The sequence below is a fragment of the Hyperoodon ampullatus genome (assembly GCF_949752795.1).
Source record: "Hyperoodon ampullatus genome assembly, chromosome: 4".
Classification (NCBI taxonomy): Eukaryota; Metazoa; Chordata; class Mammalia; order Artiodactyla; family Ziphiidae; genus Hyperoodon; species Hyperoodon ampullatus.
Window position 1 is genome coordinate 76,528,683 of NC_136917.1, and position 8,293 is coordinate 76,536,975.

Here is an 8,293-nt window from a genome sequence, read left to right on the forward strand (position 1 = left end):
CCCTCTAAAGACAGACAGATGCCCATCTCCCTCCCATGTCAGTCAGCTCTTTATGCAATGTGACATATTTTAATAAGGCATAGAATTTTACTTTTTGAAAAAAAGAAGATGCTGTCATCTTAGAGCAGGGTGGCTTCATGGTTTGTTAAGCCAGAAAGAACTGTCTATCTCCTTATCAATTCTGTAGGGCCCGGGAGCTCAAAGGTCAAACTTCCAATTTAGATTAGCGATTCCCCATATGACAAGACAATGTCAGTTCCTAAAGCAAGCCAACTACAAATAAAACTCCTAACAGATTTCCTGAATTCCATAAACAACACAGAATTTTTTGAATAAAAGACAGATTTTCAAATCTATCTTATCTCATTTTTGCAGGATTTTTATGATTTTAGGGGAAAAATATTTGATACATACTGTGAGTAATTTCTAAAACTTTGGCTCCAGACATCAGTAAATAACAATGTCCCCAGACATGCAGCAACTGACCCACTGCTAGAAAGCCCAGCATCTGGTGAGAGACCTCCACTCTCTCTTCCCAGAGAACTATTAGCTCCTGGAACCGTGATAAACTCCTTTCTCAGGATATCTCTTTATACACCTGTACCCCTGTCTTTCCTTTAACTTAAATTCTTAAAATAAGGAACATTTTTTTCATTTTATTGCAAGACATTCCTTATCACCAACTTTTCTTCATGCTCTGCCTCATTCAAAAGTGGCTTTTAGAAAATGTACCAGGACTTCAATTGTGGCACAGTGGTTAAGAATCCACCTGCCAATGCAGGAGACACGAGTTTAATCCCTAGTCTGGGAAGATGCCACATGCAGCTGAGCAACTAAGCCCATGCACCACAACTACTGAGCCTGCGCTCTAGCGCCCGTAAGTCACAACTACTGAGCCCACGTGTCATAACTACTGAGCCTGCATGCCACAACTACTGAAGCCCGTGCACCCTAGAGCCCATGCTCTGCAATAAGAGAAGTCATTGCAATGAGAAGCCTGTGCACCACAATGAAGAGTAGCCCCCGCTCGCTGCAACTAGAGGAAGCCCACTCACAGCAACAAAGACCCAATGCAGCCAAACATAAAATAAATAAAAATAAATAAGTTAAAAAAAAAAAGAAAATGTACCACAAAGAGCATACATGTAGCAAGAATAATAATTGTTTTTTAAAACTAAGGACCAAGGACAGAAAGAAAAATTAAATCAACTGGGCCAAACCATTTACTTAATAATTGCTGTGATGATGCTATATTTGGCTCTCTGATTCCTGCTACATGTGACAGAAATGGAGAATAAATTATTGTGTTTCTATTACCAAAATCAAGGATAAATCCTGGCTCAAGGTAGTTGTTCTACTGTTCACTGTTTAACTAACTGAGACAACCAGAAGTCTACCTTTATTTTGTATTCTAACAGCATCACTCTCGTTAAGACGTATTTTAATGTTATGCTCTTGGTTTTGTCAAAGTTATTCTACAAAAGTACCTATATGAAAAGAGATTTTTCTTTTCAATATGCAGTATGCCACTAAGTGTTTAGTATACAAAGATAAAGGTAAGAAATATTAAATTTCAGATCATGAAAGTCTTTTTTATATGAGGATGATGTTAATAAATCAGTATGAATCCTTGAGTTTGGAAATTAAATAATTGGATACTGATAGCATTCCATTATTAATATTGTGTATTAATATACCATTAACCATATTTCACAGCCATATTCCTTTGTCACTGGATTATCTTGAAACCTTTTTAAAGAGGATACCAGGGCTTCAGTTTTCAAAGGTTAGTCAGCAATGCTGAAGTTAGAATTTCATAAGAAAGAAAAACATTTGCTGTACTGAAAAAAAAAAAAAACATTGTACAGAGGAAGAGGAAAGACAATTCCTAAAGGAATAAGATTCTAACACATAGCTAGTAGAGACTGATGCTTTTTTTCTTGAAATTTCCAGATTCAGAGAATATTTCTGCTGTCAGGGATCCTAAAGGTGTAGACTACCTCCTTAATTAACAAGAGATAAAAAAAATTGAGGCACATGGAGGCTAAGTGCCTTGCCCATAGTTGCACAAGCAACTAGTAGGAAAATCTAGACTAGATCCCAAGACCCTGTTTTTTTTGTTTGTTTTATCTTTTTTTTAGCATCTTTATTGGAGTATAAATGTTTTTCAATGGTGTGTTAGTTTCTGCTGTATAACAAAGTGAATCAGCTATACATATACATATATCCCCATATCTCCTCCCTCTTGCATCTCCCTCCCACCCTCCCTATCCCACCCCTCTAGGTGGTCACAAAGCACTGAGCTGATCTCCCTGTGCTATCTGGCTGCTTCCCACTAGCTATCTATTTTACAGTTGGTAGTGTATATATGTCCATGCCACTCTCTCACTTCGTCCCAGCTTACCCTTCCCCCTCCCTGTGTCCTCAAGTCCATTCTCTACGTCTGTATCTTTATTCCTGTCCTGCCCCTAGGTTCTTCAAAACCTTTTTTTTTTTTTTTAGAGTCCATATATATATGTTAGTATACAGTATTTGTTTTTCTCTTTCTGATGTACTTCACTCTGTATGACAGACTCTAGGTCCATCCACCTCACTACAAATAACTCAATTTAGTTTCTTTTTATGGCTCAGTAATATTCCATGGTATATATGTGCCACATCTTCTTTATGTATTCATCTGTCGATGGACACTTAGGTTGCTTCCATGTCCTGGCTATTGTAAATAGAGCTGGAGTGAACACTGTGGTACATGACTCTTTTTGAATTATGGTTTTCTCAGGGTATATGCCCAGTAGTGGGGTTGCTGGGTTGTATGGTAGTTCTATTTTTAGTTTTTTAAGGAACCTCCATACTGTTCTCCATAGTGGCTCCAAGACCCTGTTTTGAGGGGCAATATCATTCCCACTGCAGAATTCCCAACTCTTCCCAGCCCCAAAACACTTGGAAGACAAATCTGTCCCCCCAAAATATTCCCATTCAACTCAAATCCAAGCAGAAGTGACTCCTGATTGTCTATTTCTTTCTTTCAAGTTTTAAATTGGGTCTATTTTCTAATAATGGTAGAAATTTTTTAAAGAATGTGAAGATTGTTTTGGAGGCTCCCAAATTTTCTAATTCAATATAGTTAAAAATTGATATGCTATACTCTTTGTAGTTGAACAAGATCAATACATTCTCTTAAATGAGTCAAAGAAGACAAAGAGACAACAGTGGTAACTTCTTCAGTGATTTTTATCAAATTAACTTAAGTAATCAGATGGTTCAATCAATGTGACTAATCAATTTCACTAATCGTTGGAGCAGCTAACAGATTTGTCACAACATGTATGTAGCCCTTTGTTATATCCCTTCACAAAGCTAGCTATTCCTTGGTACTGTACACATGCACTTACTATTGTACTTACCACATGGGTTTGTAAACTTTTATTTCTTTTATCACACTACTAAAAAGAAAATAATCTTTATATAATTGTCTTATATAATATTTTCTGTTTTATTTTGCTTATTAAATATTTGATGATTACCTACTTCATTTTGGGCACCATATTAGCTACTGAGCTTTTGAGTTTTGTTGGGGAGACATACATAACATTTTTATTTATAATATCATTACTGTGACAGAGGGATGCACAGAAAGTACTGAGGACGACCATGTAGTGCTTAGGGATCATTATAAAAGTGATAACTACAGAAGAGCTGAATGTAAGGAAACGGAACAAAGTAGCTAGGTTAATAAAGGTAGGGGAAGTGGAAAGAAGAGTGGTCTAGGGAAAGAAAACATGCAAAATCTATAGAAGCATGACAAGTCATTATATGGTGCAAAGTGGGACAGCTTAGGAAGGCAAAAAATTCTCAATAGTATTAGAACAGTAATTTTCAATCTTTGGTGAGTACCAGAGTCACCTGGAGAACTAACAAAGCATGCAAAAGACCAGGCCTGTGAAAGTAGATGAGGTAGTTTATCAAGTCCTCAGGTGATTCTGATGCACATTAAAGCTTGAGAACCATTGTTAGTAGAGCATAAAGTGCTAGATGAAGAAGGGGTGTGAAAGTACAAGTTAGAAAAATCAGGCGAGGAAGAGGTAAGACTTATATTCTAGGTTAAAGTAAGTCATGTGTCAATTTTGTGTTAAAACAATCATGTGTTAAAAAGAAGTCTACCCATAGTATCCTTCAGTAGTAGGGAAGAGACACAAATATTCTTGCATTTTAGATTAATTACTGTCAACAGTAAATAAAATATATTTGAGATGGAAAGAAAAATCAGAGAAAAGAGCAATTAACAGGTCATTACAATATCACAGGTGAAAGAGGATAAGGGACTACACTAGGGATGGGGTTATAGAGATGAAGTGGTAAAATATTGCAGTAATATTAAGTCATCTACTTGTATTTAGTAAAATCTGGGACAGGTTTAGGTAGTACGTGTCATGATTAAGTGTGAGTAAATTGAAAAGAATCCCTCAGTTTACTAAATCATAGAAGACTAAAAGTGAAAATAAACCAACAGACAGATATTAAGTAATAACTGTTGAATCCATTATAGTCAGCCTACAAAAGCCCTAGGACTGCAACATGAAGCCATCATCTGAGTGGAACCTATTTTTAAAGTTGATGTTAAAAAATATATTCAATGCAAACAACAGAATATGCCTTGATTATATAAAGAACAATAAAATAAAGATCAGCGTATTCACCACTTCGCATAAGAAACAGAACATTATGCATACATTTGAAGCCTCTGTGCCCCTGCCCAATCACATCCTTTTGCTTTCCCATCATTCTTTTAAAACATGTGTTTATAATTTTGTTTTCTTTATGGTTTAATGACAATGGATATATCCTATATAATGTGGTTCAGTTTTATCTGTTGGGTGCTTTATAAAATTACTGTCTTGATGTCTCTTACAGCTTGTGCTTTCTTCTCAACATGTGTGTGAGATGATTCATTTTGATGTGTAACACTTCGGTTCATTCATTTTCATTTTGTTTAGCAGTCTGTTGTACGAAGAGACTGCTATTTGTTTAACCACTTCCCTGCCATTAAACATTTGAGTTGTTTTCAATTTTTTCTTTATCATAAACAATGCTACTTTTAATATTCTTGTACATGTCTCCCAGAGAACATATAAAAGAGTTTCCTCTACCATGATAGCTTTGTTTGATGAAGACCCATTATATGGCAGCCTAGTACACACACGTACAGACACATGTGTGCACACACACATAACCTAAGCATATTTTTCTGGAAACAATATTTACCCTAACTACTTAGATACATTCTAATATTTTCTAATTTCTTGTATTCTACTATATTGTATGCTATTATATTTCACTTTTAACATGCTGGTATTTGGTTGCAAATTAATTGTTAAATCAACCTACTTTCTGAAAATCACCGCTCCAGAGTGTAAACCTAGAAAATGAATTTCTGAGAGAGATACATATATACATCCTCAGCTTTATAAAATAATGTCAAATTCCAAAGAGTTTGTAGCAATTTACTCTCTCATCATCGGTGTATGTTGTTGTCCCAAATATACATCAAAACGTATTTTACCCGGTCTGTTTAGTATAAAATAATATTATACTAAGTTAAGTTTGATGGTCTTTTCATAATTTCCTTGGAAATTTGTTTCTTCTGCTTATAAATGCCTGTTTTCCCCCATTTTGCATTAGGTTGCTCATCTGTCTCTTCTTGGTCTGTAGAAATGTTTTAATTATGTAGCCATGATACAGATCTTTTGTTGGTTATCTTTACCTGGTATGGCTTATTTTTTAAGGTAAATATTGATGTAAGAAGTTTTTATTTTAAAGTAGTTAAATGTATCTATCTTTCATTATAATCATCATTTCATTAGTATTATGAATGTGGTTTATGTCTTGTTTTAGAACTATAGAAGGCAAAATTATTAATAATCAAAACATGATGGATAACCTTAGCCATATACAGAAGTAATTCTACCTAATTAAGGCTTGGCAAACACCAAAGAAATCTGTTAGCTTAATCATTTGTGATGCTACCAATCTGAGTTCCAATATGTTAACATAGGAGTGTTCTTTGATGTGTGCCTAGAAAAGTAAATGGATAGTAAGATATTGAGTTTATTGAACATTGTCAGAGAAATAAACTATATTCCAACAACTATTAGTCCTTTAGTCAATATTGGGGTGAATTTTATTGTGGGGAATCTGCCTTTTCATAGTGTGCCTAAAATAGATTTCATGACTATCCAGTACTATTTGAATAAGTCATTGTTCACTAAATAAATGTATCCATAAAAATTTGGTTTCCTCGGTTCTTTAATACTACAGAGAAGATACTTTGAATTACTGATACCAGTGTCTAGTTAATAGAGAAAGATACATCCCATTGTAAAGTTAATAGACTGTGTCCTGGTATAAGAATTATCTCTTCTGAGTTAATCTTTGTGTATCCCAAAATTTTTTATGAAGTTGGGGTCAAACGATAAAGCTGAGTAGATCTGAGAACCAAAGACTGGACTCACCAAGAACTATCACCCCCACAAAACTATTTCTGGAGACCTGCTGACCACTGATTTCTGACATTGTAACTGTTTATTGAGTATCACAACTGAATTGTCATTTGGGATCAGCATGTGACTTAGAAAGTGTGGGGAACTGTTTAAGACACTAAAAAAGAACAGATACCTGGAGGATGCAGGTCACATTTACATGCATTTGAATTACTTTTTAGCCTTCTGCTTTCAAAAATAAAAGAATCTTCAGACTAGGTTCTTTCCCTGGTCCACTATTTTCCCACCTCTATTTTATACTCAACACCAGACATATGCAAGGAGACATATATACTCTTTTTTATTTATTTATTCATTCATTCATTCATTTATTGGCTGCATTGGGTCTTTGTTGCTGCGGGCTTTAGTTGTGGTGAGCAGGGGCTACTCTTCACTGAGGTGAGCAGGCTTCTCATTGTGGTGGCTTTTCTTGTTGTGGAGCACGGGCTCTAGGCACACGCTTCAATAGCTGTGGCACGTGGGCTCAGTAGCTGTGGCTCGCGGGCTCTAGAGCGCAGGCTCAGTAGTTGTGGCACACGGGCTTAGTTGCTGAGTGGCATGTGGGATCTTCCTGGACCAGGGCTTGAACTTGTGTCTCCTGCATTAGCAGGTGGATTCTTAACTACTGTGCCACCAGGGAAGTCCAGACATATATACCCTTAATCATTTATATCTTTACAGAATAAGAAAACATTCTATTTCTAATAATAAATATAATCACTTTTACTTGCATTAAAAAATAACACATTTTAGGGCTTCCCTGGTGGCACAGTGGTTGAGAGTCCGCCTGCCAATGCAGGGGACACGGGTTCGTGCCCCAGTCTGGGAGGATCCCACATGCTGCGGAGCGGCTAGGCCCGTGAGCCATGGCTGCTGAGCTTGCACATCCGGATCCTGTGCTCCGCAACGGGAGAGGCCACAACAGTGAGAGGCCCGCGTACCGTAAAAACAAACAAAAAAACACATTTTAGCATAGCTCCTAAATTATTTACACTCCAAGACTGAAAAATTTTGTCAGTAAATAATATTGTTTTGTTGTATTTTTACATTTTAAGTTCAAAGAGTTTTTTTAATGATAGCAGATTTTATGAATTTTGTAGTAAATTTTAACATTTCACAAAACTGCATTTCTCAGGATGCTAAAAGCCAAGTATTTATAATCATTTACAACCCTCTTGGGGAAAAGAGGACTTATGCATAAATATATAACTGCTCATTCTACACCATGTAACAATTACTGTGTTAGTTTTATAGACTATCTCTACAACACATTTGTGTTTGAATGAAAGTGCAAATATCAGTCACACGATTTGATGATGATTCTTTTTATTTGGTTTACAATTTTATTCCACTATCTGCATGTTTAACTTTTCACAGTCTGCTGGGGAATATGCATTTCACATTTGTAAATACAATTCTGCCTCAATTTCTCAGACTCTTTGTGTGTGTGTGTTTTCAAATCAGAATCTTTTAAATAAGGTAGAAATACAAATCTTAGGAGCATTTAATTTTTTATAAGATCCTTTTAAATAAAGATTTAAAACTCTTCTTTCTCAGTAGCATTTTTTTCCCATTTTCCTCTTTTCATAACTGAGTCTTATGCCTCCACATCAACATTCTGGCATATCTCTAATTATAAGAAAGACTACAGTTCTTTCTCTGCTTCATATTTAGAAACTATTTTTAGATGCTGGCTTCTACATGCATCTTTCTTTTTCTAAGTGATTCTTTCATCTAAAATCAGAGATAAAATTTCA